Source organism: Carassius carassius, chromosome 19, assembly GCF_963082965.1.
Source record: "Carassius carassius chromosome 19, fCarCar2.1, whole genome shotgun sequence".
Taxonomy (NCBI): domain Eukaryota; kingdom Metazoa; phylum Chordata; class Actinopteri; order Cypriniformes; family Cyprinidae; genus Carassius; species Carassius carassius.
In genome coordinates, this window is record NC_081773.1 from 19975941 (window position 1) to 20000788 (window position 24848).

At 38.1% G+C, this 24848-nt stretch overlaps 1 long non-coding RNA gene across 3 annotated transcripts; it reads right to left on the reverse strand.

Annotated features, from left to right (window-relative positions):
• Nucleotides 1-3156: 3156 nt before the first annotated feature.
• On the reverse strand, nucleotides 3157-24848 carry LOC132095325 (uncharacterized). 3 transcript variants are annotated; one of them, XR_009422433.1, is made up of 6 exons: nucleotides 24605-24848; nucleotides 21465-21512; nucleotides 20881-20963; nucleotides 20216-20367; nucleotides 5139-5489; nucleotides 3157-4152 (listed from the first exon to the last, which is right to left on the reverse strand). It is a non-coding gene; the product is annotated as an uncharacterized LOC132095325 (long non-coding RNA). The 3 variants fall into 3 exon arrangements; XR_009422434.1 differs by lacking the exon at nucleotides 24605-24848 and having other exon boundaries at nucleotides 3157-3466; nucleotides 21465-22257; XR_009422432.1 differs by lacking the exon at nucleotides 24605-24848 and having other exon boundaries at nucleotides 21465-22257.

Here is a 24848-nt window from a genome sequence, read left to right on the forward strand (position 1 = left end):
ACCAAAAAAACTGAGGCTTCATTAAATGCATTAGACACACTTCGCATATGGTGCATCCTCACAGAACATCGTTGGCTTTGGATTACAGAGAGTCGGTTGAACAAACTCTAGACTGTAGGCTACTTAAGTTTAGTTGTTAAGTTAGCTGATGCATGGGTGGACAAATAAAAACTCAAGAGAACTTTGCTTGATAATTTAATTTACTTTCCTATCTCTAAATGCACTGCATGTGCATGTTTGACACAAAAAAATAAAAAATAAAAATAAACCGAACTATGAATGTTTTTTAACTAATATAGGGCTATGCATAATTTAACATTGTTTTTTAAATAATTATTAAATAAATAATAAATTACATTAACTATTTTGTATTAGTTAAACATTTCTCACTTGATTCATATTAATTAATTAGCTTTGCAAAATGGTACATAATGGTAGTGGTTTGAGGGGCGGATAGATGCATAATGCCGATGCAAGATTTTCTTGGTGATCGTGTGCTATTTCCCGCAGGATTGAGCGCGGTCAGTAGCAGACACTATTTAGCGGTTTGAATGCGCTCATATTGTTTTAACGCAAAACCCGGTGACCCCATGCAGGGGCCTGACAGCTGACTGATTTCAGCCGTTAAGCGCATTTAAATCGTTATAAACGAGGCGTGTAAAATGGTTTTAACGGTTATGATCTGAAACATTTCAATTTGTCCAATATGGACAAACAGAAGTTTGTATGGGGCAGAAGAGGAGCGGATAAACAGGCGGGTTACTCAGCGCCATGTTTATGACCAATTTACATTTCGCTTATTTGGAAATGAATTGGACATAAACGCAGATATGTGGCGAAATGTATGGTTTAAGATTAGATAGATAGATAGATAGATAGATAGATAGATAGATAGATAGATAGATAGATAGATAGATCAAAAGTGTCGGGAAATGTCTGTGTTATTCTGACTCCACAGGTGATCTAACAGACGCATCAATGAGTTTAGGGGAGACATCATCAGATCAAGGTCTTTAACATATTTTCATTGAAGCATCTCTGAGCTCTCGTTGTTTGGTTGTTTTCCCCGTGCAGACAGTCCCGTCTGTCTGTTTGCTTGTTTACTCTCGTTAAATACGCTTATGTAGATGAGCTGGTTTAAACCGGCGGTGTCAGAGAAAAGTTGTAGTTCAGTTCCTTCATTATAGATTCCGGTAATCTCACTTGTTAAGTGTAGCAAAATGGTAATATATGCCGCGACTGTCTGGATTAAAAACGGGGGGACAGAAAGAGCCCTATTGTCAGAGCTGCAGTTTATTCCTCGCGCATATAATTATCTGAAATGTCACCCGGGGAAGAATGCACACCAATTCACACGCACCCACATAACACACACTGACTGACAACTGTCTTGGGAGCAATTACAGAGAGAGAAGGACAGGGGTTGGTCTGCCCTCGATTCATCCCAACTTTGGTAACTGTAGTCCACCGAGAATGTTGCCAATTAAGGCTAATTAAGAGCATGCATCGCTGACGTCATTACACTTGATTTAGATCACACTGAGCCAATGATAAAGATGTACACTCATTTTTTACAGACCTGCTTAAACAAGACTTATGGCATAAACACTGGCCACATTACTGATTACATAAGTGCTGCGTGAAAGCCTAAGCAGTGTTCTTAACTGTAGTTTTTTGTGACCAGTTCATGTGAACCCGTCGTCACTGCTGCAAATGTAATTAGCCTATTTAAATAAATGAAAATGCACACTGATGCAAAGTGATACTTTTTTATTCCTTTAGACATATACATGTATATGTACATATATTTTTATCTAAATATTTTTTTCTGTTGCTATTTGCTTAAAAACTGAAAAAAGTTAGAAAGCAATGCAGTTTCAAGACAGCATTTTACAGCTTATTCAAACTTCACAGTTCAGGTGCAGAAAATGTAATCAACTGAAATTACAAAAATACAGAACTGGCTACATTTAGTGTCACTCAGTCATTTAATTAAAAGCTATTTGTTTAACGAGAGCCTGCCTCAGAAATAAAATGGAGAGAGAGACACAAGAGCTTTTGCCACCTCAGGTTGAATGAATGAAGCCTGGTGGATGAGTGTGGAAGGAGACTAATTTCCGCCTGTTGGCAGAGCCAGACTCTTCTTTTCTCATTACCTTTATGAGATAATGATGCGTTTCTGTGCACATTCCAATAATGAGGTGGGCAGAGGTGTGTATATGTGTAAAAACTATTAACCCTAAGAGCTAAATTAGCCAGAGCTGTAACTGCAGTCATATTTACGTTAATGAATCCAGCTGGAATTAAGTTTCAGCATTTTTTTGCACAGTTAACCCAAAACTCAACACAGTACTTTACAGTATTTGGAAGCTTGTCTGTTTCTGTATGTGTTCATGTTTCCTGAATATTCATGTTACATCTAACTCATGTCACGGCACATTTTTCTTCTTTTCTGTAAAGCAGAGGTTATTTTTAGGGGTTATTTTCCGAAAAAAAAAAAAAAAAAAGTTGAAAAATTATTCTATTTTCAATTAATGGACATTTTTACATTTCCAAGTTTCTCAGGAGCAGAAGTCATTATTGGGTAAACTTTTATTGTGGTGAATCCATTTGTTCCAATAGAAAAATATAATTTCAGCATTTCTTTGACCAAAAGAGGTATATAAAATTGAGAGATTTATTATGGTGGTGGAAGAGAGAAGAATTTACATTTATGAATTTAGCAGACACTTTTAGCCAAATAGCCAAATCACTCCTACAGTCATGTGTTACAACCCCACAAAGCAACATTCAAAAGTTTTCTGAAATAATGTCTAAAATATATAACAAAGTATAGCATTATAAATGTACAATACATAAAAAAAAAATAATAAAAAAACCCTCTTGATTTATGTTATTAACTGAGGGAAAGCATTATCTCAGTCAGTGAAAATGGTACATTAAAAAAATCTTTATATAATTATACATATGTTATCAGAATAAATAGTGAAGGTTGAATTAAAAAAATAAATGTAATAATTTCTTCCCCCTTCATGAACACTACAGTTAAAACCTGACAATCATTTTATCCATGGTGAGTTTCACAAATTTGCTTAAATTTGATTGGTGACAATCATCAAAATCCAAAAACTAAAAAAAAAAAAAATCTAGTCTTAACATTTTTGGACCCCACTCTATATCCTGCACCCCTTTAACTATTTTCCATCATAAATCCATAATGATTCCCTCCTCTCACCATCTAACGGTTTCTCCCATTCTCACTAAACAGCCTTTTTCTCTTCCACAATTATTCCAAACAGTTCTGATTCAGTGTAGCAATCCTTTAATATCAGAGGAAAACTTTCCCTCTCGCCCTCTGTCTTTCTCTTTCTCTCCCCATCTGGATGGCAGTTGGGCTTGTGTTGAATACCAATGGTGATAAGCAGCATATGTGAGTCAGTCTTAATCCTGCTAATCTTCCCTCAAACTGAAAAAAGAGAATAAGAAAAGAAAAAGAAAAAACAATGAAAAAAAAAAAACCTTTTCTCACAGGTTTCTGAGCCAAAATGGCTTTCTAAAGAAAATCAAAGTACATGCAGCAAAGTCTTTTTCTTTTCCTTTTTCTTTTCATCCACACACCTAATACACACCTTTAACACAGTTGTGTTGATGACATTTTTAACACATGGCCATCACAAATTTCTGGCCACAACATCTCAAACAATTTCCCCCAACCCCTTCCTCTCCCAGCCTTTCTCCTCTATTACAGGAGTGTAAGTTGTTGGGGTCTACACAAGTCTTTTGTCCCTACAACAGCCATTAGTAGGTAATTAAGTCTTAACATAGCCTCTGCTCCCCTGACTACTATTACACCCTGCTCAAATGGAACGGCTTACAAGCTCCTTTACACGGCTGGACAAATTGAATGGTGCTCATCAGGCTCTGCCTATTATTCCTGCCACCCCATCTGGCTGCCAGCGGATAAAGGGGGATTTGCAAGCGATGGTAAGGGACATGCAGACCGCTGAGCGCAGGCTGAGAGCAGGAGAAAGACCAGGGTCTTCACTGGAGGACAGCCCCCCTTTTAAGGTGGCTGCTTCTTTTCAGGAAAAAAGCTGTGGGATTTGCTGCAGCCAAATGCTACAAATGTGACCACAACCTGCTCCCTTGATCCTGCAAGAGGGAAAGATAAAAAGGAGAGGGGTACATGATTGCGTATGTGCTCTTGTGTGAAGGAGGGGGGATGCGGAGCTGATGTCAAGAAGAAATTTTGGTAGCACTTTATTTTACAGTCCAGTTCCTCATGTACATACTATGTACTTATGTACTATAGTAATTACAATAACTAACTAGGAACTAACCCTGAACCTACCCCTAAACCTACCCAATGTAGTTACCCTGTATTACCAGAACTTTCTTAGATAAATACACTGTAAGTACAGTATAAGTACAAGTACACGTACTGTAAAATAAAGTGCAACCAAAATTTTGCATCTTATAAAATCAGTTCACCAAAAAATATTTTCTAATCATTTACTCACTCTCATGATAATCTTTCTTTAGAACACAAAGGATGGTCCATTCAGTGAAACTCAGTGGGGTTTTCTTTTGGAGCTAAATGACTTTACATTTCACATCTATATCTATATATATGTATATTACTCACACATAAAAAGTCAGTCATACAGGTTTTTTTATTTATTATTTATGAATTCTGAGTGATCGTGTGGCTCTATCTATTTTACCACTTGAATAAATATAGTGTTAATTTTGTTGATCTGTATATATATATACACATACATATGTCACTTAATTAAATATATGGTTACAAGCTATAAATATACAGGCATCAATATGCCATCCTATTATACCTGAAACACTGCCATCATATTTTTGTACAGTGAATTTTTTGTAACAACAGCAACCCAATTTGACGTAAATTTAAAAGGATATTTGTTTTTTACAGTGTACAGTATTTCTGCTTGCTTTAAACAATGTGACAGGACTTCTTAGACGAAACTGGGGGGGGGGGGGGGGGCAAAAAGACACGTATATGAAAAAAAGAGTGACAGCTCTCACTCCCAAACATCGCTTGAAAGAGAGCATTCCTGTACTTTTGCTCCTTGTTCCTTCACTCAGACACATACACATGCACTTACCCTCATGATGCCTAACAAGGGGGCTGGCAGCTTTATTACAAGCATCCCCCCCCACAGACAGATTGAAGCAGTAACAGGTTGGGGTTTTGTTTTCAAAGGAGGAGAGTTGTTGTGGGTAAGAGCTGCCCTCTGTGTCACCCTTCTGTTCCCCAAGTGCCTGTGTGCTGTTCTATTGTCTCAGCTGGATTCTTTATGAGGAACACATCTCTCCATCCCTCCTCTGCATCCCTATAAATGTTCACAGCAACCAGGGGTCGAGACCATTTACGTCAGCCTCACACTAATTGTTCACCAAAAACCTGAACATCTTTAAAAAATGGGTGGCACATCCTGTCAATGTTCCACTGGAAGCTGAGGAAAGAGAGAGAGAGAGAGAGAGAGAGAGAGACAGAAAGAAAGAAAGAAAGAAAGAAAGATGTTATGACAGACTGTGATGGGTCTCTTTGGTTTAAAATGGCCATATGGAAGATCAGACAAAAGAGAACAGATAGAGAACTTGTGTGGGACTGTCTTAACCTTTCCATCATTAAACCTTTTCTATTGTTGAATTTCCCATCATAACTAATTTAGCTACATTACAGCACATCCGTGGGTTCAATATTCAGGCTTGGGGAGTAAAAAAATAAACAATAAATAAAAGTTGCTTTTAACCAATTAGGTCTAAAATACTGTAGTATTTTGTCAGCCAACACCCATCAAATACAGGTGCTTCTCAATGAATTAGAATGTCGTGAAAAAGTTCATCTATTTCAGTAATTCAACTCAAATTGTGAAACTCGTGTATTAAATAAATTCAGTGCACACAGACTGAAGTAGTTTAAGTCTTTGGTTCTTTTCACTGTGATTTAGGCTCACATTTAACAAAAACCCTCAATATCACAACTTCAACAAATTAGAGTAATTTATAAGACCAATAATAAAAAATAATAATTTTTAGTGAATTGTTGGTCTTCTGGAAAGTATGTTCATTTACTGTACATTTACGCAGTACTTGGTAGGGGCTCCTTTTGCTTTAATTACTGCCTCAATTCGGCGTGGCATGGAGGTGATCAGTTTGTGGCACTGGTATGGAAGCCCAGGTTTCTGTGACAGTGGCTTTAAGCTCATCTGCATTTTTTGGTCTCTTGTTTCTCATTGTCCTCCTGACAATTCCCCATAGATTTTCTATGGGGTTCAGGTCTGGTGAGATTGCTGGCCAGTCAAGCACACCAACACCATGGTCATTTAACAAACTTTTGGTGCTTCTGGCAGTGTGGGCAGGTGCCAAGCCCTGCTGGAAAATGAAATCAGCATCTACAAAAAGCTGGTCAGCAGAAGGAAGCATGAAGTGCTCCAAAATTTCTTGACAATGAATGTTTGTGGCTCCTTGTGAAGGGTGTCAATGATTGTCTTCTGGACAACTGTCAGATTAGCTGTCTTCCCCATGATTGTGTAACGTAGTGAACCAAACTGAGAGTCCATTTTGAAGGCTCAGGAAACCTTTGCAGGTGTTTTGAGTTGATTAGTTGTTTGACATGTTACCATATTCTAATTTGTTGAGATAGTGAATTGGTGGGTTTTTGTTAAATGTGAGCCAAATCATCACAATTAAAAGAACCAAAGACTTAAACTACTTCAGTCTGTGAAGTTTGATTTGAGTTACTGAAATAAACTTTTTCACAACATTCTAATTTATTGAGAAGCACCTGTATTTTAATTATGACTGCTTTCATTTTTTAATAAAAATAAATATATAACCAGATGAAAAAGTTTTGTAACTGCTTATGTAGTATGCTTATTTAAATATAATATTGTATACATTGCTCATCATGACATCAACAGAATCTACAAGTTCACAAAAATCTCAAAATTCCGCTAAAACGTAATTTTTACTGTGTTTTGGTTAAGTTCAGCAATAGTAATAGTGTTGTGTGCGACTGTGTATCACTGCAGATGTGAAGGAATGCCATTGGGTTTTCACTTCACTGCCAGCGTCGCTCATTCATTCTTTTGCCATTACGTTGTCATCAAGCCATTTGGCAGCTCTGGCCTCATAAGTGCGGCAAAAGAAAAGAGCTAGTTGATTCAATTAAAGCCATACCAATTCAACTCCACTGAGAGCCAGCCAAGAAGGTTCTTTCAGAGAGAAAAGAGAGGGAGAAAGCGCTAAAGGTAGAGGAAAGCCTTTTATTCCATCTGTCTCGAATTTGAGTGCGCATATTAATGTCATCTAGGTAGTCTCAATCCATCTCCCATTGTGCATTTAACAGTAGTGTTTTTTTTTTTGCCAAGACAGTTTAGCAAATAAACACAACATGAAGCAAAAGCCTTGTTTATGAGTGTGATAGTCTCGGTCTGTCTGTGCATGTGTTTGTCGCAGGGGCCAGCAGTGGCCGTTTGTCACTGTGAATAGGCTCAGGGTGGTTCACATCATTGGAGCATTGAAGGTGTCTCCTCCCCTGTTGTAAAACAAGGGTGTGTGACACATGGGGACACAGGAGGCATTGTACTCGTCGCAGAGGCTACCGTACCACCCAGAGTGTTCCCTAAATCTAACCCCCCCCCCCAACACCTCCCCACGACCCTGTCCGGCCCATGGCCACAACCCTGTCCTGACCACTAACCGCAAAGGAGAACGGGATGGAGTGTTAAATTATAAGTCAGATATGGACATTGGGGCTCCGATGCATACGTACATAATAGAAAGAAAGAGAGTGTGGGATGAGATTGAGACCTGGAAGAGGCCAGGGGGCGTGTCTGTGAGTTTCCCCTAACAAGATAGGTCAATGGGATGATTGATGGCTGCAGAAGTGGAAACAAAACAAGGGGAGGTGCTAAAAATCAGAAAGCAGGGGAAAGAATGGAGAAGGAACGAAGGTCTTGTATCCGAGTTAGGGACGTCTGTGCAAGTGTGTGGGAATATTTACTGCCCTGCAGAAGTGGGCGGCTCTGACTTGTTGCTAATTAGCGGGGAGGCATCTGAGCTCTGGTTTGTGTGTGGGTGGAAATGGTGAGTCTGCAAGGGTTCAAGGAATATGACAGGATACTAGGGCAAAAGAATGGCTCCACTGACCACCTAAGATGACCCCCCTTTACACACTTGCATATACATACCTAAAGTTACAAACACCTCACTACTTTCCCCCGCCTCTTACAAATTGATGTAAATGAGCTGTGCTTTTAAAATAAAGGCAAATAATTTATGGGCATCTGTCAGTTTCCTGGGGTAGAAACACACAGTGAGGCAAACTGCCGGGCTCTTAAACTGAAGAGTTAAGGCTTGTGTTTTTAAGAGGGGTCCCTTGTCATCTGAAGTACTTTGAAGAGGATCTGCAAACTATCGCAAGCTGGGACACAGACAAACAACACATTAGGACATAGCCACTGTGTGAACAATGCACAAGCTGAAATTACTTGCTTTTGCATCTTGATGCAGTCAGCTGGGAACACAATTTTGCAAATTATATTGTTTTTATCCAAATGATTTAGAAAGTTAAAACCTAAAAAAAGTTAAAATAAAACCTCTCTTTCTTGTATTTAATATTAATAAAAAAGGACAATTACATAACTTTGAGTTTTACATCAATAATCACCCTGGACTGAATTTCCTTTCCTCCATTCTTTTCAAGCTTCCATGATTTGTTTCAAAATGCTCTTCTTCCAGTTTCCTTCAAAATGACATTAAAAAATTAAACTGTTGGACATAAGTAATCAGATTTTCTTCCTTTCTAAATGATCATAACGAACAAAAATGACACCATTAATGAAGGGGTCGTTTAACCAAGTCTGCAACTGGAAAGTTGCAGTCTTTCAAAAGATCGAGCCATGAATTATCATCAATGCATCTGTAAGACACTTCATCCCAGGTTACTCCAGGGGGATTGTGCCTGTAATATATAATGCACAGTTACTTTGTCATACCCTTTTGATCTGACACATACAGTGGTATAACCATGATTATACTCCTCTGTTTTGCAGCAACTTGTTGTTCCTTTATTCTCCTCTCAACAAACCATCTGTTCTTTTTGGCACATTCAATTTCCATTCACCTTCAGAAAGAGAGAATGAGGAAAGGACTAGGGTCTATAGCGAATTGCACCAATTCACATTTCATTGCAGAGAATAACAAGAGCACAAGATGGAGAGATTATAGTTATGATAACAAATATTATGATGAAACTGATTAAACTAAATCACTGAATTATTGCATGTACAGTCGTGGCCAAAAGTTTTGAGAATTACATAAATATTAGTTTTCAAAAAGTTTGCTGCTAAACTGCTTTTAGATCTTTGTTTCAGTTGTTTCTGTGATGTATTGAAATATAATTACAAGCACTTCATACGTTTCAAAGGCTTTTATCGACAATTACATGACATTTATGCAAAGAGTCAGTATTTGCAGTGTTGGTCCTTCTTTTTCAGGACCTCTGCAATTCAACTGGGCATGCTCTCAATCAACTTCTGGGCCAAATCCTGACTGATAGCAACCCATTCTTTTATAATCACTTCTTGGAGTTTGTCAGAATTAGTGGGTTTTTGTTTGTCCACTTGCCTCTTGAGGATTGACCACAAGTTCTCAATGGGATTAAGATCTGGGGAGTTTCCAGCCATGGACCCAAAATTTCAACATTCTGGTCCCCGAGCCACTTAGTTATCACTTTTGCCTTATGGCACGGTGCTCCATCGTGCTGGAAAATGCATTGTTCTTCACCAAAATGTTGTTGGATTGTTGGAAGAAGTTGCTGTTGGAGGGTGTTTTGGTACCATTCTTTATTCACGGCTGTGTTTTTGTGCAGAATTGTGAGTGAGCCCACTTCCTTGGATGAGAAGCAACCCCACACATGAATGGTGTCAGGATGCTTTACTGTTGGCATGACACAGGACTGATGGTAGCGCTCACCTTTTCTTTTTCCGGACAAGCCTTTTTCCAGATGCCCCAAACAATCGGAAAGGGGCTTCATCGGAGAATATGACTTTGCGCAGTCCTCAGCAGTCCATTCACTATACTTTCTGCAGAAGATCAATCGGTCCCTGATGTTTTTTTTGGAGAGAAGTGGCTTCTTTGCTGCCCTTCTTGACACCAGGCCATCTTCCAAAAGTCTTCTCCTCACTGTGCGTGCAGATGCGCTCACACCTGCCTGCTGCCATTCCTGAGCAAGCTCTGCACTGGTGGCACTCCGATCCCGCAGCTGAATCCTCTTTAGGAGACGATCCTGGCGCTTGCTGGACTTTCTTGTACGCCCTGAAGCCTTCTTTACAAGAATTGAACCTCTTTCCTTGAAGTTCTTGATGATCCTATAAATTGTTGATTTAGGTGCAATCTTAGTAGCCACAATATCCTTGCCTGTGAAGCCATTTTTATGCAACGCAATGATGGCTGAACGCATTTCTTTGCAGGTCACCACGGTTAACAATGGAAGAACAATGATTTCAAGCATCACCCTCCTTTTAACATGTCAAGTCTGCCATTCTAACCCAATCAGCCTGACATAATGATCTCCAGCCTTGTGCTCGTCAACATTCTCACCTGAGTTAACAAGACGATTACTGAAATGATCTCAGCAGGTCCTTTAATGACAACAATGAAATGCAGTGGAAAGGTTTTTTGGGGGTTAAGTTAATTTTCATGGCTAAGAAGGACTATGCAATTCATCTGATCACTCTTCATAACATTCTGGAATATATGCAAATTGCTATTATAAAAACTTAAGCAGCAACTTTTCCAATTTCCAATATTTATGTAATTCTCAAAACTTTTGGCCACGACTGTACAAAAACATTATTTTCATGCACTCACATCACCAGCTTTTTCCTCATACAATAGATTAGAACCTGTTGCTTTTGTACATGCAAACACACTAAACCGTTTCTAACAGTGAGGTACACGTATGAGAGTCCATTTTCTTTATAGGGTGTTCAAAGTCAACCCTAATCCAACAAGAGAACTGCACCATTCTGAAAAATGCCGCGTTAAAGACTTTCCAGAACACACACGGACCGCAGCATACATAACAGTTTTCTATCATGTATTGGAATGAGGTTACAGAGCCCACACCTCTCACACTGTCATCAGCAAGTTAACACCCAACTCTCAGTGGTCACGCTTGTTGAGTGTTTAACTGACAGGTGGGAATGAGGGAATCGTATATGTGTGTGTGTTTAGCAAGCAATCTGTAATGAGGGGGCAGTGTGTGTTTAGGCCTGTAATGAGGTGTGAGAGAGAAGCGAAGACCTTAATAGGCAGCAATTACTGAGTGTGTTGTCGCTGAGTGAGTCTATTTGTTTCTCTGTATGTGTGTTTGTGTGCCAGTGTTGCAAAGGTTACTTCGACACCTACACTCTAGCAATTCCAGCAGAGAACATTTGATTGACAGCATATCAAAGACTCTGTCCCAATTTCAAAACAAACCTTTGTATGTATGTGTGAGAAAAAAAGGGGGAAAAGGGTTTTATTATCTGTTGTATCTTTAATTTACTTCCTATAGTATATATATATATATATATATATATATATATATAGAATTTTATAAGAATATTTTACACACATATATATATATATATATATATATATATATATATATTAATTAATTTGAAGTCATTTTAAAGCAGCAAGTAGTAATATTTGTTAATCGAAATAGAAATAGAAATATCTGTTGTGCTCAAGGAGACAGAGGTTCGAATCGAGTTTGCATCTTGTCCTAATCCTATTTCCCTCTCTCTCCTTCCACTTTCCTGTCTGGTCTAAACTATCTATTCAATTAAATGCAAAAACCCCATAACAAACAATGGCAAAACACAAAGAAAAGTTACATGCTATGTCATCTCTCTGATACACTTTGACTTTTGGATGACCTGGTGATGACCTCCCAGGGGACACAGTTTTGGGATAGTCCCCGGGATGACCTCATCAATTAAGATGACTATGAGTTCAACAGCAGTCAGCAACCCCATCGCCATCTCTCTCCTTCTCTCGATCACTCTGTTGTCTCCATTAGTTTTCATCTCTCTGTGTGCATTCCTTCATTAGACACGTCTCATGATCTCTCTCTTGCTGTTGTCCCCTTCTTTGACATTGTCTCACCCCTTCACCTCAGCTTAAATTCATTTGTCCTCCGCTACAGTAGTCACTCCATTGCACTCCTTCTGTAATTTTTTCAAATAAAATGTATTACATTTTTCTCCATGCCAGAGTGATGCATTTATTTGTAAATCTTTTTAGTCTCAAAATTCAATAAATAATACATGACAAATGCATATTTTTTTCTAAAAATGTTTTTTTATAATATGATATAATATAATATGATATAATATAACAATATAAAGAACAAGCATTTTCATATGTGGACTTTGAACCTCTTTGCATATGATATAAAAATATTAAATATCATACCAATAAATGTGGAAAAATTAGAAGCATTTTCAAGAGTGAACAAAAAACGTAAAATCCAGAAACACTCCAATTCAGAAACAGTAAAATAAAATCTCTGCATGTTCGAGCATGTGCAAAAATACGAGAGAAAAGTGAAAGAAAGAGAACATAGCTCTGATCTCTGATGAATATGTAAATCCTGATAGGGGCCTGCTCTCCAGGGATCCCCCTTCACCCCTGCTTTCCCACCCCACACAAGAGATGAGATACACAAGAACACAAGAGATGAGATCTTCACTCCCCGGATGATAATCCCACTGTCCAAAGGCACGGATAACGAGAAGAGGACCATAATCCTTTTGTCCCTCTGTGTTACATATATCGCTTAACACACTTGTCTCTCCATCGCAAGACTTCATCCAGAGCTGCAACAGATTGGCCCCCTCCAAAAAAGTCCTTGTCTTTCCTACTGTCCCTCCCGCTTCCTCCATACATTTTAAATACACAATAACATCACCCGCACAAACCAAGACCTTTCAAAAGCAACACAACAAAGCATCATCTTCACAAACTGGGTTTGTATCAATGTCGCATCTCCATATTGCAGTGTGGGTGGCATGCAGTGGGTTGTGTGTGTGTGTGTACGGACGTCTCAGGCAGAGGTGGGTAGAGTACCCAAAAACTGTACTCAAGTAAAAGTAAAAGTACTTCTAGAAATATTTACTCAAGTAAAAGTAAAAGTACTAGTCTTGAATAGTTACTTGAGTAAGAGTAAAAGAGTATCGGATAAAAAATCTACTCAAGTAGTTAGTTACTAGTTACTTTGGGTCATATATACTGAGCCTATTTTTATTTAGATATATAGATAAAATGTATGTTATGTGTGTGTGTGTGTATAAAGGTATATATTTCATCAGCCTTTACTCCAATTTATGTAATTTATTATAAAACCCTGTCTGTTTACTTAAGTAACAGATATAGGTGTCATGCAATAACATATTTTTAATACGACTGACTTTATATTAAATGTGAATTTAACATTGAAAGTTAATGTGATATAAATATTGCTACTAATCTTTCATTGTTCAGAAAAAGAGCAAATAACATTTACATTATTAAAGATAATTTTCACTGACAGTCTAGATTTCATACACTCTCAGAAACTCCCATTAAAATCACTGAAACTGTTAACACTGTGAAATCAATATCTTAATTAAAGATTCGTACACACATCTGCACTTAGTTGTTCCTGCGAGAGAATTCGCCAGAAAGAGGTATTCAGTCAGTGAGCGAGTGAAGGAAGCACCGGCATTTTAGCGATGACTCATCGGAACACCTCTGATTGGCCAATGCTTTAATAAGCTCAAAAGAATCATGTGTGATTGGTTATAATGCGCAGCGCTGTATAAACGCATCTATCTCTGGCTAAGCGCCAGCAAGCAATCACAGATCTGAATTTAGCAGCTGATAATATGACTCGCTGAACGTACTTGCACCAGTGTGATTGTATTAAAATTAATAAAATCTTAATCGGCTATTTTTTGTCTTTTGGAAGCTGCATTCAACTTGTTATAAGCCACACACGTACAACAAACTAATGTCACAGTGGTATCGTGTACTGTAATCGAATGTAGCCCAAGTTATTACCTGTTAAACAGTAGACAGCACACGCGGTGTTCATCTAATAAGGATCTCCATCGCTAGCAAATAATAACCTTTGCAGATTTCAATTCAGTGCAGTTCCAGCCACGTTTTCAACGCTCTTTCTGTTCTTAAACGTTACAACTCCGAGTGAACCACTTCAGATGCTCAGCGCGTGCGGCAGGGAACTGAACGACTCATTCAAACTGATTCATGAACCAATTCACTCGTTTACCAATTGGTTTGATCAAGCCTTTGAACAGAATTGACTCAAAAGAATGAATCATTCGCGAATGGGCATCGCTCATTGCCCAGAGAAAAGTAGACGGCGCGTTTGGAATAAACTGAAGCATTATAACATTTATTGCATTAAGATAAAGTAACGAGAGGAGCGTCGGCCACAGTAACGAAGTAAAAGTACAGATTTTTCCCCAAAAATTCACTCAAGTAAGAGTATAAAGTACCCATCTTTAAATATACTCCGAAAAGTATTCGTTACCCCAAAAAATTACTCAAGTAAATGTAACGAAGTAAATGTAACGAAGTAAATGTAACTCGTTACTACCCACCTCTGGTCTCAGGTTAAGATGCACCCCTCGTCTTGCCCACCTCCCTCAGCCCCACGGCACATTGTGTTAGAGAGGACCTGTTGGTATCCGCCTTTGTCATTGAGTGTGTATGTCCATGGGCATATGGTTGATCCACCTCCAATAGGTTCATGTAGGCAGAAAACAGCCATTCATACGCCTATTCATTTAAGCTGCTAGAGACACAGATTACTATGTCATAACACAGAGGGAGTGGGAAAGGGAGGGGTTCGGGTGATAGCTAGAGAGAAGAGAGATTACTTCATAAACTTACTCTGATCTCTATGTGTGTGGTGCTGCTCTGGTGTTTGAAAAGATTGAGCCATTGTCTTCCTTTCAGGCCTCGATGCAATGCTTAAATTTGTTGCATCAAAAAGAGATTGTGTGTTTGAATGCAAGTCTGGGTTTTACTGTTGTGAATCAAACACCATAAGGCCTGGGGGATTTGCACAAAAATGCTGAAATGCTGCTGGTGACTAATATCTATTCTCTTATATGTCAGATTTTGCAAATTTTTACATTGGCAAATTTGAGTAACAAATACTGATAAAAATGTGAGAGATTTTTCAATTGATTCGTGAAACATACAGTAGCATAATGTGCCAGCAAAAATTTTATGGGTCTGTCACCAGGGATGTAATGGAGGCGCATGTAAACGCCGTTTACGCACCTCCCAAAATTCGGAAATAGCGTTTACCCACCTAAATCGCCTACAGTTCCTAAGCCATTTAAAATTAAGCTTATGTCGTTTTAGTTTCATATTGTTCATTATTAGTTTCATAGGTTGTTGTTAAACCTAAGATGAAGTCTTTCATATTGCGCTGCAACTGTCAGTGTTGACCAATTGCTTGTGGTGTTGCCAGTAGTAGTGGGAAGTTCGGATCATTTTACTGACTCGGATCTTTGAGTCTCGTTCAGCAAAATTGACTGCATCAAGATTAAAAAATGGATATCCGGCAATTTTTTAAGCGCCGTCAAGACAGCAGCCCTCCTGCTGATGCCAGCAAACAGCCTCGGCTACAAGCCCAAAGTGAGTGACCTTGGAAAACAGTACTAAACTTCATGTTTTTTGGTTAACTTGGTTCACAGTAGATTCATGCCACTGACTCAAGTCACCTCTACCTGGCTAGTTAATGTTATCACTAGCCATTCCCGTTTTCGTGGGTACGGTAGACATCCATTAATAATAATAATAACGTTCGTTATTTTGATTAGAAATCATCACTCATACAGTAGCCATTCAGCTCATTTCCGGTTTATTTGTGTTCATATAAATACAATATCCACGATCCGCCAGGGCTATATAGTCCAATGGTGCACACATTTGGAGAAAAAATAATTTTATGACATGTTAAATATTTTGTCATACAGAATAACATTTCTATTCATTTTGCAGTGATTTATGCGATCTGAAGAGCTCAAACAGCTAGCGATTACTCTCCTCTTAGATTCGCGTCAGCTTTGACATCAGTGCAATATCATTAGTTTGTAAAGCTGTCAATCATCTCACGTGAACCACGTGACCAAAAGGATGTCCTTCATTGCAGTCTGTGTCATGATAAAATATATGAAAGCATCTTATCAGCCTTTTCTAAAAACTTCTCCAAAGCCTCCCATGATATGAGGCATTTCTCAATGTCAAGGAAGGATCCTCGGAAGCCAGAATTTCGAGGATGCTACGTCATCGACATCCGTTAAAGAACTGTTCCAATGTCGAGGATCCTCTGAATTTCAACCAAGGACTGAGTCCTTCATTCGAAAAATATCCCATATACAGGAAAGGATGCATATGTGTAGCCTTCGCGCTCTCAAATCACCCACAATCCTATGCGCACAGCTTTGCTATCTTGTTCAAAAAAAAAAAATGTCAGACATAAGCGGAGTCGGAGCATTAACAGGGCAATATGCTTTAAAATATATTTAAAGTATATTTAATTTTACATTACCAAACATTTGTTATAACTATAGTAAATATAAGTAAAGTTTAATGTTTAAATGCAACTACAAATTACTACCGTATTGATATTATAAATTATACAAATTACGTTATTGATGGCTAACTGAACCGGACCTGTCATTTAACAATTGTTAGCTGGGATGCCTTCAACGGCATTTCTTTTATAAATAACTAGTTGTCCAAAGTAATTTAACGATAATATTATAACATTCACAGCGTTATTCATAGCTTTCTCGTCTTTTTCAACAGGGACTAAAGAACAAAAGGAAGCGTTTATACGTGTAGAAAACAAGCATTTTTTTTAATTTTCAGCGCCGAAAGCAGACCTTTTCACTGAAGTAATGCTGCAATGACGTGCACTTGCTAGCCTGTTCCATTTGCGTCTTCTCCGAATGTTAAAGAGGAGCCTCGCCTAGCCTCTGAAGGAAGTGACTTGGAAGGACCAGTCCTGCCAAGGAAGTATCCTTGACATTGAGAAACGCCTATGGTCTTACAATTATAAAATGCATAATTTTAGAGATATCATCCTTAAATTTGAAATGAAGCATGACCACACTTGTAGCTACACTTTAGTTGTGGTTAGTGTGTAATTGATATCCTACATTCAAAAAGTGTCTTCTCTCCTCTGTGACAGTAAACTGAATATCTTTGAGTTGTGGACAAAACAAGACATTTGAGGACCATTCCTGGGCTTTTGGGGAAACACTGATCCACATTTTTCTGACATATTATAGACCAAACAACGAACCGATTAATTGAGAAAATATTAAACCGATTAATCAACTATGAAAATAATCCCAAATCCCTAATCATTATGTACAAGTGCATTGCATTGGAACTCCTGGATATAAGCCTCCCTCTCTGTCTCTCTTAAAAAATGTTGTACTCTGTTTTGTCATTTAGTAAACTTTATAGATTTCAACCATATTATTCCTTCTTGAGTCTCTTTAACAAGAACTTAGATTAATGTATGAATTGAATAGTGATTGTGTGACCTATATGAGGGAACAACCAGTGATACCCTTGGTAGTAATGTCAAATGATAGCCTATAGCGATGTCATCAGGATACACATACACCGGTAGGCAGTGGTCCACCTTACTGTGACCACAATATGGTCACCCAGAATTTATAGTTTACCCACCTCTTTTTTTGCCCCTACACCTCTGTTTGTCACCTTCAGGTACTTTGTTGTTGGAAAGGATTGGAATCACAGAGAACAACAGGTTAATTCCTGCCTATTTCTTTAAGACAAAATAGATGGAAGATATTCTGTCAATATTCAATTGATTTTTAATAAAATGTAGCGGCAACCATGTAAACATTTCCTTGCAATATTGTATACATTCACAATGCTATCTAGGCTGTCAACTTGTGCATCAAATGGTTAAAAATCAGTGGCATAAAATAATGACATGCAAAGCTTCGGATTACTTTATTCTTCAAAAAATATTATTATATCCTTGAAGTGTCCCCTTTTCTCCCTCCAAGCCAGTTTATATCTAAAGTTAACTTTCCTGACCTCTGTGCTGTCTACTTGTCTAACTAGCTTGTTTGTCTCTCTCTCTCTCTCTCTCTCTCTCTCTCTCTCATGGCTCAGTTCTGTCTTTACTATACTCGGCATGTCCATCCCTGATCACCTTTTCTGCCCTCCTAGGACAGAAAACCTCTCCTTCTGACAGTAACGCCCATCACTGTGTCACTTCCTCTTGTTCTGATGACCTCTCGTTCTCAGGCCCCAATCACTTGTCCACCAACAGCATCAAAACTGTCATTAAAGGCACATTGTCCTTATTAATTAATGAGTGCTGTTGTTTTTTTCCTTCTATCCCTCTCTACATACTTATTTGGGCAAATGCGGATTAACATATTCATGAGTCGGCCAGCTTTCCAGCAGCTTGCTTGCGAATGGGGTGGCTCTGTTTAGCCCCTGTGTTTTTGTCTTCCTCAATACCTAACCTCGTTTGCTGGGCAGATCCCTGAACCATTAGAGCTCATGATCCCTTTATGCCAGCGAGACTCAGACAGGAGGGTCGGGTTATGAACCCAAACGCTGCTGTTTCACGCACCAGTGAACACACCACGGATAATAAGGCTCAAATGCTAAGTGTTACAAACTGATTAAAATGTCTGTGTTACAACTTTATCTAGCCACAATAAACAATGCTCCTCCACCATAAACTGCGGCGGCTTCTGATACTGTCACAGAGCTGCTCAAATATTCCCCGCCCTGGTTAATTTGCTGGGTGATCAGACAAAGAGATGTTTATTTCTTCATGTCATATGCAGGAACATAATCATTAAGCATTTAATCCCAGACATCATTAATGTTTGAAATGATTTTTACAAACATGATTTAATTTTTCACTGTAAACATAACCTTAAACCACTGGTGATTATTTTGCATATTAAACTTGGTACTGTGTATATGAGTAAAGTGACCGACTATATGAGTACATTTGATTACCATTTTATCATTAATGGTTTATATTAGATATTAAATTATACATGCTTGTTTACTTTATTTTTTTACATTTAAATTACATTTGCTGACATATAACTGATATCTAATAACACTGTTAAATGTAATATTTAACAAATTTCATAATGAATATCAATTTTCCATAGTGCATCATAATGTTATAATGCCTAAATTCACACATTAAAATTTTTGTGTTTTATTTTTAATGTACAGTATTAAGTCAAAATAGTATAACATTTTATTACTGTATATTCATTAGTTATCAGCCATAACTTGAAAAATCAGTGAATCCCTAATTTTCCTAATTTGATTTATATATGACAAATCAATCTATCAAATAAATGTATACACTTATGTAACTTGATAAGAATGTATTAGCAATTAATATGCATTTAAATATTGAGGATACACAAGATATTGGTGACCATATCTTTATCACCCAATAAAAATGTCGGTAAGGTTGGGGCTTATAAATTTATTTTCTTCTAATTAAAACATTTAACCTTAAAGGTTTTCTTAAAACTAAAGACTATTTTCAAAAAAAAAAAAAGAAAAAAAAAAAGGACATTTTTATTACTTTTTCTATTCGTGCCTAATTTCATTTGAATTCCTGATCAAAACTTTCATTCTAAATGATTCAATGTCAATGTAAAAACTACATCTGTTACAGCGTCAGTGTGTATCCACAGAAAACATGTAACAAAGTATGAACATTTAAGGGAAAATTGTAAGGGACGGTTTACTGCAAGTGAGTAAGTGTTTTGGATTAAAATTATAAGAAATTAGGAAGGTCTGTATTTAAGCGATTTATTTATTATAATTAATTGTTACTTTTTTTGCTTTCAATTTCCTGAGGAGCAAAAGCAACAGCCCCTCTTATTAGCTATTATTAGTTGTGTCCATCACAAAGCCTTGCTAACTGCTAAACACACAAACTGAATCAGTTTCTCCCTCCAACTCACTGTTTACACATTTACTCACACACTAAAACGGTCTCTGTCTCCAACTCTCTGTCTCCTGCCTGCTACACACGTGCACACACACATACACAACTAGCACTCACCAATTTGTAGCCTGCACAGTCACATTGTTTGTTGAGGCTTGCAGTGCAGGCCGCTTCGTTAGCTTGGCCTTTAACGAGCTGCTTAATTGAGCTGTCTAGCAGGCCACCTGTCGCCCTGCACCTCATTAGCATGCTAATGCTCCTACATTGTGCTGCAGTGACAGCCACAGAGAGAGAGAGAGAATTGAGTGATAAAGTGGGTGGAATGGAGACAGAGATGTTGTGATTAACCAATTTTTCACAATTACTAAAAAAAAAAAAAAATACTACATTTAGGTGCATTAATTTGACAAAAAACATGCATATTAAACTATGCTGCATTCCCACATAAGTTTTTTTTTATATATTAACCCGTTCAAGCTCTTCCTAAATATTAACATTTAAAAAATTAAAATGAAATTGCATTAAAAAAAAACCTCAAAGTTTTTTGTAAAAAATAAAATAATTCACTTTATTCATCATTTCAACCTTACAAACTCAAGAAGGGTTTATCAGAATAATGTGATTAATAACATTGAGCAACCGAATGTGCTGCATGTCAAGCAAATGATACAGCTTTCAACAGACAAAATTAATATGATCAGCGATTCATCTTATCACTGAGCTGGATGTAATTGGGAAACGCTAGTGCAATAATCGAGGTAAGGATTAATAGGCTTTTTCACCTTTTTACTTGGTGCACACATAGTTGCTCAAGTGCCTGCTTTCATTCAATTCATGACATGCAGCTGCAGCACCAAATATCTACCTGCCAGTATGAGAAAGAAAGAGAGGAGTGCAGTGTTTGTGAATGGTCAAATGGTTTGACAGGTATTGTTGTGTGTGATTACAGCATTCAGTTCAGCCGTGAGCTAAATTTGCGTCTAAACACACTGTAAACTGAAGAGGCCTTTAGACCCGGCACAGGACACACACGAACATGTGATTTACATACTTGATCGGTCACACACAGGAAAAACTTTTGAAGACAAGCTTTGCACTTACACTTTTTAGCACTGACCCTCAGAGGCCAAGTCCCCACCAGATGGAGAGCCGTCTACCTCAACCATTGATGACCATGAACTTTGACCTGTAACAGGCTGACCACTCTCACTGATCATCTAACACATACCCACACAAACTTCACAATCACACATGGTTGATATTACTGTATATCTGGCTTGCTACTCCACTGGCCAGAGGGAAATATTCAGTGGTGTGGGTCTGCCAGGAGCTCATTATATGATGAAGGATTCTTGCTCCCACTTACCCACTGCAGCAGGTGTAAACAATTGCTCCAAAACACCCCTCAGAGACACTTAGAAAGGACAGACAAACATGATGACACTTAGCAAATCTGTTTGAAAGACTAAAAACTACTTCCTGTTAGCAAAGGAAGCCTCTGAGCTAACAAAAAGCTAAAAGTCTAAGATTTCATTTGCATGTGAGGTTGTGCATTTGACATGCACTAATGTGACAGCAGAAAGCTGGCATGAGGAAACCAGCACACAAAAGATGAGAGGCACCACACTGGGTGACCTGCTCTGCTCTTTTTCAGTCTCAGAGAAAAGTGTGAAATACTTTAACTTACTGCAAGAAGATCAATGCACAGATGCCGAATCATGTAAAATACAATTAATACAAATAATTTGTTTAGGGACCATTTCTTACTATTCCCCAGTTGCGTATTGGCACGCACATTACTAGCATATTGGCTGTTTATTAGTACTTATAAAGCACATATTAATGCTTTATTCTGCATGACCATATTTTAGATCCCTACCTGTAACACTTTAGTATAATGACCAATTCTCACTAATACCTTGTTGTTTATTAGCATGCCTATTATTTACATATTGGCTGTTTATTAGTACTTATAAAGCACATATTCGAAATGACCATATTCTACATTCATAATTCTACCCAAAATCTAAATTTATAACAACTACATTACTTACTATTAATAAGCAGTACATTTATAGATTATTGAAGCAAAAGTCAAGTAATATTGAGAATTGAGAAGTGAGAACTGAAGCGTGGCCATGCAGTTTATGGAACAAATGCCCAATTTCATTTTATATAAAAAAAAAAAAAAACAATTTGAATAACAATAATAGTAATAATAATCTCAATAAATAATTATCAGATTAAGTTAAGAAATAAAATAATAATAAAACTATAATAAAACATAACTGAAATAGAAATAATTATTTAACACTTCATTTAACTGTAACCAAAACCAAAGATAACTGAATTTATTAATTAGAGAATGCACTTTTAATTTTCTTATGCAGTTTTCATATTTGTGGAGCTAATGTTTCAAATCTGTTGCATTTTTTGTATTATTACTTTTGTCAAGAATAAAAGTAAATATCCACTGATCACATTGTACTTTTTTTTGGACTGATACTTCAATAAAGAAAAAAGAACATGAAAAAAACCTGCCTGGCCGTTGGTAGCAACCTTTATATTCTACATTCACACCATTGAGAAAGAGCAATTGCAATGGCCATAGAAAAGGGGTAAGAAAAGGAATTGAAAGGTAAGGCAGTGTTTGGGTGTGGGGGGAGGCTGCATCTGAAAAGGTGGCTTTGTAAATTTAGGGGGGACAAAGTCACATCCATGCCGCGCACACATTCAATTCTGCTGATAAATACTGGGTCTGGACAAACCACCATATGCTAATCAACACAGCATTTAAACGTCAAAATCAGCATCTCTGTCCCTCTTGCTCCCAAACTCATTCTTCCTGCTCTTTCTTTCCTCTCTTTTTCCCCTCACCCCTCGTTAATTACCGTAAGTCTTTCACTTTGATAGAGAGTCTCTTGCACGAATTAGTACAATATTGCTGCACCCTTTAAAGCCCAACCCCCAGCGCCCCCTTCTTCCCCCCGATCTTGCTGTATTGGGCCACCTTGTACACGTATTGGTACCGGTTTTCAGTATAACACTTGTCAGTGGCATGTATATGGAAAAGTGATTCACCATTTTAGCTGCTAATTCTGCATCCCCTCTAAGGCCCCTCGCTGTGTGCCCCCCACTATCACAACTAGGGGATGCTGGGACCTCATGCTGGGGGCAACAAGGCGTTGCACTATTGAGGGATGGACAGGGGTCAGTGCTGGGGTACACTAACAGACAGGACACGCTTCTCTGGTCAAACACCAGCACACTCCTGTCTTCTGAAGCTGACATTGACCACCTGCCATATGTGCTTAAAGTATCAAGTAGAACTGTGGGTTAATATCTGTAATAAGCACAATAATATTTATAGTTTGAGAACAGATGAATAAAAGCAAATAACTTAAAACCAGGCCACCTGCATTGTGAACCAAACAACAAACGTTTGTGCAAACGATCTTTTATGCAGACAATAGCAGCATAAAACTGAACAATGATCCTTCTTGTGTCTTAAACGAACTTTGAAATGTGGGAGGATGGGGAATATGATGTCATGAGAAAAAAATCCCCCTTCATTGTATGGACTTGTACGACCTCACTGTAGTAAAAAAAAAAAAGCACTCTCAAGAGTATAAGCCAATCAGAATAAGAATGAAAGAGAACACAGAACCTAATCCGCAGCCTGCTATCAAACAGGCCTCTTCTGCACAAGTGTGAGAGGTTGAGAAATGCTCTCTCCAGGCGTGCGTGTGTGAAAGCGAAGGTGTTTGTGAGAGAAAGTGAAATGACAAGTGTGGGTGTGTGTCAAAGAGAGTGTGTGTGACTGGCATGCTCTTGACCTGTGGCTGTATGCTGCTAATCCTCTGATCAGGATGCCAGGGAGCCTCAGGCCTCAGTCCTGTCTCTGATAGACTGCCCCACTCACAATAATACACCGAGACCTCAGCCCATTTACATCCAACAGGGAATGCAAGAACCCCAAACATGTCACACACAATTTAGACATTTTATCTGAAAACAGGTGGAACCCAGACACCTACAGTAGGAGGGTTACATACTTATTTCTGCACTATTTTACACCATTTACTAGTATTAGTATTGTTTAAGTTCATAATGCTACTGGACATGGTATAGACAGTTACCAAGATGATATCTGAAAAAAAAATAATAATTCTGATTTGATTTTAGCTGGCCAATACCGGTCTATTTCGATCTGTTACTGCTTATTACTGGTAACCCAGCCTGAACAACATAGCCATGATGAGTAACCTGTAAAAACCAACAATAAAAATAAAAATAAAAAAAACATACATGTACTTGTCTTTGAAACCTTCTTAGCAAGTCCAGGGAATTTCTTTCTTTTTTTTTTTTTTAAGAAGGGCTGGTTAAAGAAAGTCATAGTAAAGAATCCAGTAGCCAGAGAGTGTAGAGAAAGCACCAAGTGAGTGTGTGTTTATGTGTAGACAGAGGAGGGGGTGAGGAATCGCAGACTGCCAGGCAAATACTTACCATTTGTCTACAAGAGTGTCTGTGTGTCCCCAAATCCCTGTGTTTTGTATGGACAAATTGGCAGAACGCGAGGTCTTGTTTGCCCAGCCTCTCTGGAAGGCTGTGGGAAGTGGGTTGGCTGATGAGAGGTGGGTGGGAGAAATCCCCATCAAAGAGTGCCGAGTCTGGGAACAGAACAACTAGATGCCCAGGTCTGAGAACCGGCCTCTGACAGAAAGAACAAGGTCTAAAGCAACCAGAAGAT